We start from the raw sequence: 7907 nt of genomic DNA, 5'->3' as shown, positions 1-7907 counted from the left end.
CACAATTTCTGTTCTCATCCTGAAGCAAAGTTCTTAACCTGAAGCACTATTTCTGGGTTAGCAGAGTCTGTAACCTGAAGCATATGTAACCCGAGGTACCACTGTACTATTGATTGTATCAATTTGTAGATTTCAACAGAAGTCTCATAAAGTTTGACGGGAAAAGCAGAAGACCCAGTGGATCAGTTCATTCTCTAGTCAGTTCATGCGAAAGGTCCATACATGTATATCTATTCCACCTGTCTGTTCAAAGAGTTCAATAATCCACATGAAGGGTTGTTACAGTTCCACAGAATCCTTTCACAGAGTCTAAGGCAAGGATTTCTGGAATATTAGACTTGTTTCGCCATCCTAGGTTTCAACAGTAGAACAGGCTCATATGTAATATTACAGCATGGTGGATCTTATAGCATAGTATATGAGCCTGTTTTACTGTAACAACCCTTCACGTGGATTATTGGACTCTTTGAACAGACAGGTGGAATAGATACTTATACATGTATGGACCTTATGCATGAACTAACTAGAGAATGAACTGATCCACTGGATCTTCTGCTTTTTTTCGTTGAACTTTATGAGACTTCTGTTGAAATCTACAAACTGATACAATCAATTGCATACCTTATTTATTCAAAAGTACAGCCGGTTACGTCTTGTGTGCTTATTGCTTTAAATTTGGCTCTGCTGTTGTGGCTCTAACAGCAGCCTCTTGACCTGCAGAAACTACACACGTGAAGCTCCCCCCCCCCCCCCCGGCATGCAGATGAAGTTATGGAAAAGCACTTTCGCTTGATTGAATTGCGCCCAGAAGCAAGACCGGGTGACAATTCTTCCGAGCCAGCCCTGCGCGCCTCCAGCCGGTTTTTCACGATGCTGTCTCTTTAAGGAGGAAGTGCGGAGACAACCGCAAAGTACGCAGCTGCCTGGGCAGCTCAGCCGCCCTCCCCTCCCATCGGCCCCAGCCGGAGAGAACAGCTCAGCCCAGCCGCCTCTCCCACAAGCCCTGCAAGGGAGAGCATCAAGGCGAAGAGCATGGAAGAAGAAATACGCACAGGTGATGATGCAGGGAGTTGCAAACGTTATCCTTTGGTTGTGGACACTCTTTTCTTTATTTTATTTTTGCAAGGGTAGGGGGCATATTTAGGGTCTGGGAGGAATCTAAGGGCATCTAATCTCCTTGGGACCAAAGATCCAGCTGGAACGCTTGGCTCTTATCTGCTCCCTGTTTTCTATTTTCCTTGGCCGGTGACAGGTCGCTGATCCAGCCAGCTAGCTGGCTTCCTCATGCAAGTACCGCATTGGGGCTGCGCCCTCATCCACCCTCCCCTCCCCCAAGGTGTCACCAAGAAGAGGTTTGCTTTTGGAAATTACCCCGACTACCCCACCCCACGACTGAACTGTCTCGGGTAAGTACCACGGAGAGATTAATTTTTTGCATCCTTCCTGGGAGGGATAGAGTGCGGGGCTGTTGGTTTTTGCAAATGTGCAAGGGATGGGGAGCAAGTCTGTGAATTTAGGGCATTCAGCCGTCACACATGTGCACCTCTTGTGCATGGAAAAGGGTTGAGCATGCCTTCCCCACCCCACCCACCCACCCTTTTTTTGCTGAAAACTTAAAAAGATGATCCATGAAGATGCTTTGCAAAGAGAGCGGCTGCATACCTGCGAGAGCCGGAAGGTGCTTCTCAGTGCCTGTCATTCTTTTTTCTCCTTTTCTCCTCCCCCTCCATTAAGAGCAGGTAGGGAGAGTCTGCTCTGGATCAGACACACCCGTTGGCAAATGCATCTGTTCAGACAGACCCTGGCACCTCTCGCAGCACAGTGTAAATCTATTGTAGTTTTTAAAAAAATAAATAAAAATGTTTTCCATCGTCATTGTTGCAGTCTCTTTGAGGTGACAGTGAAACACATGAATTGGGCTGGCCCTGCAGGGTGTGTGGTGCCTTTTTGGTTTCTGTGTCGTCGTCCCCCCCCCCCCTCCATTCAAGGTCATTGCTAGAACTCCTCCCTCACAAAATCATCCTGTTTCAGATCCCCAAGCTTCTCCATCTTGATCTAAAAAGAGACTTACCGGTACCTTTGCAGCCTGGGCCTGTACCAAATCAAGGGCTCTGTAATAGGTAACATGCCTCTCTGCTTCCTCCCCCCCCCCTTTATTATTTTTTTGCTCCCTAGTGCTAGAATAGGGTATGTACTTGTGATCTCTACAAAGCATTATGCATCTTGATTTATGATATCTGATCTCCTGGGATCTCTCTCTCCGCCCCCCCCCCCCCACTATTCGGTATGGAAATGTAATTTCATCTGGCCAGCCTGCTAGCCTTTGTTTCAAAGGCGTATGTCATCCTTTCTTCCATGTAATGTGGCATTTTTCCTTCTGTAAACAGCAGTTTTCCGCCGCCTGTTATCTCTGAGCCACCAGCTCTCCTTGGACCTCCCTTAAGAGGCTAGGTCCTTTAAAACACGCCGGTAATTAATATGGCAGGTGCACAGAGGATTCCCTTCCTACACATCTGCCAAAGAACAAACCCTTCAGCAAATCAGTGTTTTATGATAGCAATAGCAAGGGTGAGTTGTTATATGATAGGAGCACCAATCTTGATGCAGCCTAGTAGCCACCTATGGCTAGCCCAGAGGAGCTCACTTGTTATTGTTGTTTAGTCATTTAGTCGTGCCCGACTCTTCGTGACCCCCTGGACCAGAGCATGCCAGGCACTTCTGTCTTCCACTGCCTCCTGCAGTTTGGTCAGACTCATGCTGGTAACTTCGAGAACACTGTCCCACCATCTCGTCCTCCGTCGTCCCCTTCTCCTTGTGCCCTCCATCTTTCCCAACATCAGGGTCTTTTCCAGGGAGTCTTCTCTTCTCATGAGGTGGCCAAAGTATTGGAGCCTCAGCTTCAGGATCTGTCCTTCCAGTGAGCACTCAGGGCTGATTTCCTTCAGAATGGAGAGGTGTTATCTTCTTGCAGTCCATGGGACTCTTAATAGTCTCCTCCAGCACCAGAATTCAAAAGCATCAATTCTTCGGCAATCAGCCTTCTTTATGGTCCAGCTCTCACTTCCTTTTTTTGGATAGCAAAGACAGGGGTTTGGTTGTCTCATGGCAGCCCACAACACAAACTATTGAGTTGTACTTTGCTTGCAGGGTCTCAAGTTGTCATAAATCACTGATAAAAATTTTTTCCCAAAGAAGGATTGGTGCAGTTGTGCTACATTTAGTTTGGATAAAGAGGAAGAAACTTCCTCTTTCTTATACTTCCCATTTCTTCCTAACCCATTCCCCCCCCAAATCCTGCCTCAGTTTTCACTAGAAGGAGGTGGATCTGCAGTTATTAATTATTACTGTGTTCCTTTCATCTCCTTATTTCAATCATTCTTATCTTTTTTTTATTTTTGCAATGGCATAAGTTCACAAATAAATGGAATTTACTAAAGAGACCAGAGCAATTGTGTGACTGCTGTTAGAATTTTGCAGGGAACAAAACTGGATAGCTTGAAAGACACCTCAAATGTTGTAGTTCAGCTCTTATACTGTCCCTCTCTTTTATGATTTGTGAGTCAGTGCTTAGGCTGCACCAAACAGCAGCATGTTCTCTTGCTGTGCAAACACGTCCTGAAAGAGTAACACACTTTTAAGACGGTGAGAAGCTGAGAAAATTTTCAGCAGAGATGGGCCCAAGATCTGAATGCAGCCCCCCAGGCCTTTCTCTCTGGCCATTGGAAGTGTGCCTTTTGCCACCTTCCTCTGTGCCCTCCTCAGTAACGAATTGTAATAATGGAGAGACCTTTGTGTGGCTGGTGTGTAGTCTGCTGTGTGAAGGTAAGAGTCATATCTCTTGCTTCATGTGCTTTTTGCCCTGCCCTTCTGTTTCCCCTTCTGCTAACCTTGGGTCCCCAGATGTTTTTGGCCTACAACTCCCATCATCCCTGACCACTGGTCTTGCAAGCTAGGGATCATGGGAGTTGTAGGCCAAAAACATCTGGGGACCCAAGGTTGAGAACCACTGCGCTAGATGATGACTATGTTTTGGAGCAGACAGCTTGAAAAATGCTGTATGTCTTATACTGCACACTCTTATACCTCCCCTTATTTGGAAGTCATCAGAGCTGTGCAGTATCAGAACAAAACTAATGAAAGGAATGGGTTGTCTGGGTTGATGGGTGAATATGTAGACCTGCATGCATCCAGGGAGCAAATAACTTTCTACAAGTTCCACAGAGATGGTGAGATGGCAGGACCTTGGCTAGGATGGGAAACATTGCAAGAGCTGTTGTTGTTGTTTAGTCATTTAGTTGTTTCCAACTCTTCGTGACCCCCTGGGCCAGAGCACGCCAGGCACTCCTGTCTTCCACTGCCTCCCGCAGTTTGGTCAAACTCATGCTGGTAGCTTCAAGAACACTGTCCAACCATCTCATCCTCTGTCGTCCCCTTCTCCTTGTGCCCTCCATCTTTCCCAACATCAGGGTCTTTTCCAGGGAGTCTTCTCTTCTCATGAGGTGGCCAATGTACTGGAGCCCCAGCTTCAGGATCTGTCCTTCCAGTGAGCACTCAGGGCTGATTTCCTTCAGAATGGATAGGTTTGATCTTCTTGCAGTCCATGGGACTCTCAAGAGTCTCCTCTAGCACCAGAATTCTAAAGCGTAAATTCTTCAGCGATCAGCCTTCTTTATGGTCCAGCTCTCACTTCCATACATCACTGTTGGGAAAACCATAGCTTTAACTATATGGACCTTTGTTGGCAAGGTGATTGATGTCTCTGCTAGGGATGTTTCATGGTTTCCATCCAACCAAGCAAAGTGGACATTGCATAAAGGTTGGAAACATAAACTCAGTGCTTATCAAGGGAAGAGGGCAAAAGCTGAAGGATTGGAAGGAGGGGGTGGCCTTAAGGGAAGAAAGGGAAGTAGAAAGGCTGAGAGGGGAAGGAAGAGAATATGGGAAGAGATTGGAGGTGTGCATCACCCTTCTAGGATGCTGTCGCTCCTAGCAGGGGTTCATATATTGCTTTGAAATAACCAACCAGACCTTTGGCTTCATCAGAACTTCATAATTATCATGGTGGATGATTTAGAACTTGTGGCAAACTCCGAAACCCCTGTTTCAAGCAAACTCTGGTCCAAAATTCCCTCCAAATAGAAATCTGAGGACACAGTGGTCACATTAGGTGCATCTGATGTCAGCCTTTCTGTTAAAAGGGCCCTGTTGAAAACTTGGCCCAGAATGGATCTTTCTGAGCTCTCCATTAGCTATGTTGGCTTCTGTTAAGCAGTTTCCTGCCCTCAAATTGTCCAGGGAACTGCTCTTTGGTTGGCATCTATGAATAGGTCTGGTGCACAACAGCTAAGGAAGGAAACAGAAATCTGGTGTTGGACCTTCATGGAGGAGAAGCCCAGGCTTGAGCCAACTTAAATGGGCCATGCTTAAAACCATAGACCTGGATTGCTGTCCTTATTGAAATGTCATAAAGTAAGAACAGGCTATATAAATGTCATTGATCCAATAACAGCTCTCTTACACAGAGTCAGATCATTGATCTATCTAGCTATGTGTTGTCTATTCTGAACAGAAGCGATTCTCCAACGCTCAGTCCTGGTATCTGACACCCATATTTAACTGGAAATGTCAGGGATTGATTTTGGGACCGCTTTGCATTCACAACATGCTGAACTGGTACGATGTAACTATTCTGAAACTAAATTTCCCTGTTCATTAATTTTTTTAAAATAGAACTATGGAATGTCAAGAAATGTCTTGACTTTTGTGCTTAACGATGCCTGTTATACAATAATGACATTTCATACCTGTACAAAAATACATTTAAAGCTTAAAATACAATAAGATGTTTGTGATTTGTGCATAAATTGTATTGTTTTATATTGATAGTAGATGCAGTATCTTTCATAATGATAGAATCATAAAATTAGCTTACCTAGTTTAACTTCTGTTTTAAGATTGGAATTTGGACCTAAAGTGTTCTTAGGAGATGCCTGAGCAAACTTTAAAAAAAAAAAAAAAAAGATTTGAGCAGCATCTGAAGAAACCATTTTTCAGTAGATCTGACACCCTGCCTAAGCAGATTACTCTGTCACTGGTCATCTCTTACAATAATTAGGATGTTTTTCTTAATCCTAAATCTGTTGCTAGCAGTTCAAGCCCATTGCTCCCTGCCACAACTGGTCTGAGCACTGGTGGCATTAGAATAGTTTCTGTTATGAGGACTTCTGGGTTAGCGCCTCCGGTAATGGCTGAATTCCTGATCAGAGGAATTTGCCTCGTGGAAATCTGGGTCTGGCCGCCACGGCAAAGGCGGAGACCCACTAGAAATCACAGGCAGGTGAAGCCTGTGAACGTGGGATTCGGCTGGCACCTTTTGCGCCTCCCCTACTTGCGGGGAGACCCGGTTTCGGGGATCCGGAGCGACGTGGGGTGAGCGGCGCGGTGCTTCGAATTGACTGCTTCTTCCACGGAGCGAAGCCGCATAGCTGTTGCCGGAGAGCGCTGACTTTCTCCTGTGGACAATTTGATCTTAAAGCAACTACCCGTGAGTAGAGCTGAGAATTGGATTTTTAAACGTCTTAATTTGGTGCCGAAACGGGGAGGTCTAAAACAGGAAGTCCACCTTCCCCTTTTGTAAATAGATTGAAGCAATGAGGATGCAAGCTGAAGTCTCGGAAAGCCTATTGTAAAGGACTAAATTTCCATCAGTAAAAAATACTAAACCCCCCTTGGTGGCAGGAGAAGAGGGGGGAAAGTTTTGGACTGAGTATACCTACAGGAGAGAGCAAACAGAGTTAATATACCACTGCTCCGATCCTGGAAATGGGCTGCCAACAGGACTGACCGTGATTAGAACGTTCACTGACAGTTAGTTAAATAAGAGGAATACATTGTTTCCATGGTCTCCGTCTGCGTTTAAAAAGGAGTAAAAGTAACAGAAAATTGAAACTAACTTTATTGTTTGAATTGAGTTTAAAAGGACTAATACAAATAGAAACTGTTTTCCTCTAGGGGAACTGTTTCCCTCTAGAGGAAGCTTTTGAAACTGTCACAAGAGTTGAGCTGGGGGAATCTCCAGCTGCAAGATAAAAACCTGTGAGATTCTGGGGACCTTGAATCGGTTAAGAATGTTGACAGAAGAGGCCTTAGTGGATGTATTATGCAAGATAAGTGACTCATTGGAACAGCTTCACAAAAAGGTGGATGTGGTAACCACCAAAATTGACAATTTGGGACAAAAAGTGAGCATCAATATAGAAACTATTCAGAAATTGACACAGGAATCTACTTTGACATGGCAAACTGCGGAGAAGGCTAGGGAGAAAGTTATTGCCGTTGAACCTAAAGTAACACAATTGGAGAGAGAGAGAGAGAGAGAGAGAGAGAGTCCCAGCCTTAGAGATGCAATTTGATAATCAAAAGGTGATGCCTGCTATGATTGAATTTAAAGAAAATCAGATTTCGAGGATCAGAGCCCTACCTGAACTGGAGAAGGAAAGTTTGATAGATTTCCCTACACAGGAATTTGATGACTTTTGGGACCGGGACTTGGGTCAAGAAGAGGTTAAAACTGTGAGGGCTCTCGGACTTAGAAGAGGAGGGGGGAAAGAGAAGATCAAAATAAGGGACTGTTGGAAATACCAGAGGAACTTAGAAGAACAACAGTCAAGAGTGGAAATTTTGAAAGACGTCCTGAAATACCTTTCGGATCTTAGATTTAACTACGGAGGTTTGGTTGCCCTGTCGAGAAGGAATAAAATCATCTTTAGGTGGGAGTTTCCCCGGGATCTACTCTTTAGCCTCAAAGGAAGGAAAATGGAAATAAGATCAGTGGAAGACAAAGTAAAGTTCATGTATGAAGAAGACTTGCAGAAGGGACTTGGAAAAGAGTTAAGAGCATCGGACAG

General features: G+C 44.9%; 1 protein-coding gene across 3 annotated transcripts in view; it reads left to right on the top strand.

Moving 5' to 3' along the window:
* The first annotated feature begins 908 nt into the window (after positions 1 to 908).
* The window catches only part of SNPH (syntaphilin), a 49023-nt gene continuing 42024 nt past the window's right edge, over positions 909 to 7907 (top strand). For 2 of the 3 annotated variants that reach the window (XM_079979409.1, XM_079979410.1), the window contains exons 1-2: positions 909 to 1054; positions 1253 to 1406. The gene's annotated coding sequence lies outside the window, so the exon portion shown is untranslated. The remainder of the gene's footprint in view (positions 1055 to 1252; positions 1407 to 7907) is intronic. The other variant, XM_079979411.1, reaches the window with a different exon arrangement.

The sequence above is a fragment of the Podarcis cretensis genome, assembly GCF_951804945.1.
Source record: "Podarcis cretensis genome assembly, chromosome: 6".
Classification (NCBI taxonomy): Eukaryota; Metazoa; Chordata; class Lepidosauria; order Squamata; family Lacertidae; genus Podarcis; species Podarcis cretensis.
The sequence above is the reverse complement of the archived record's forward strand: the minus strand, read 5'-3'. Positions and strand labels throughout refer to the sequence as shown.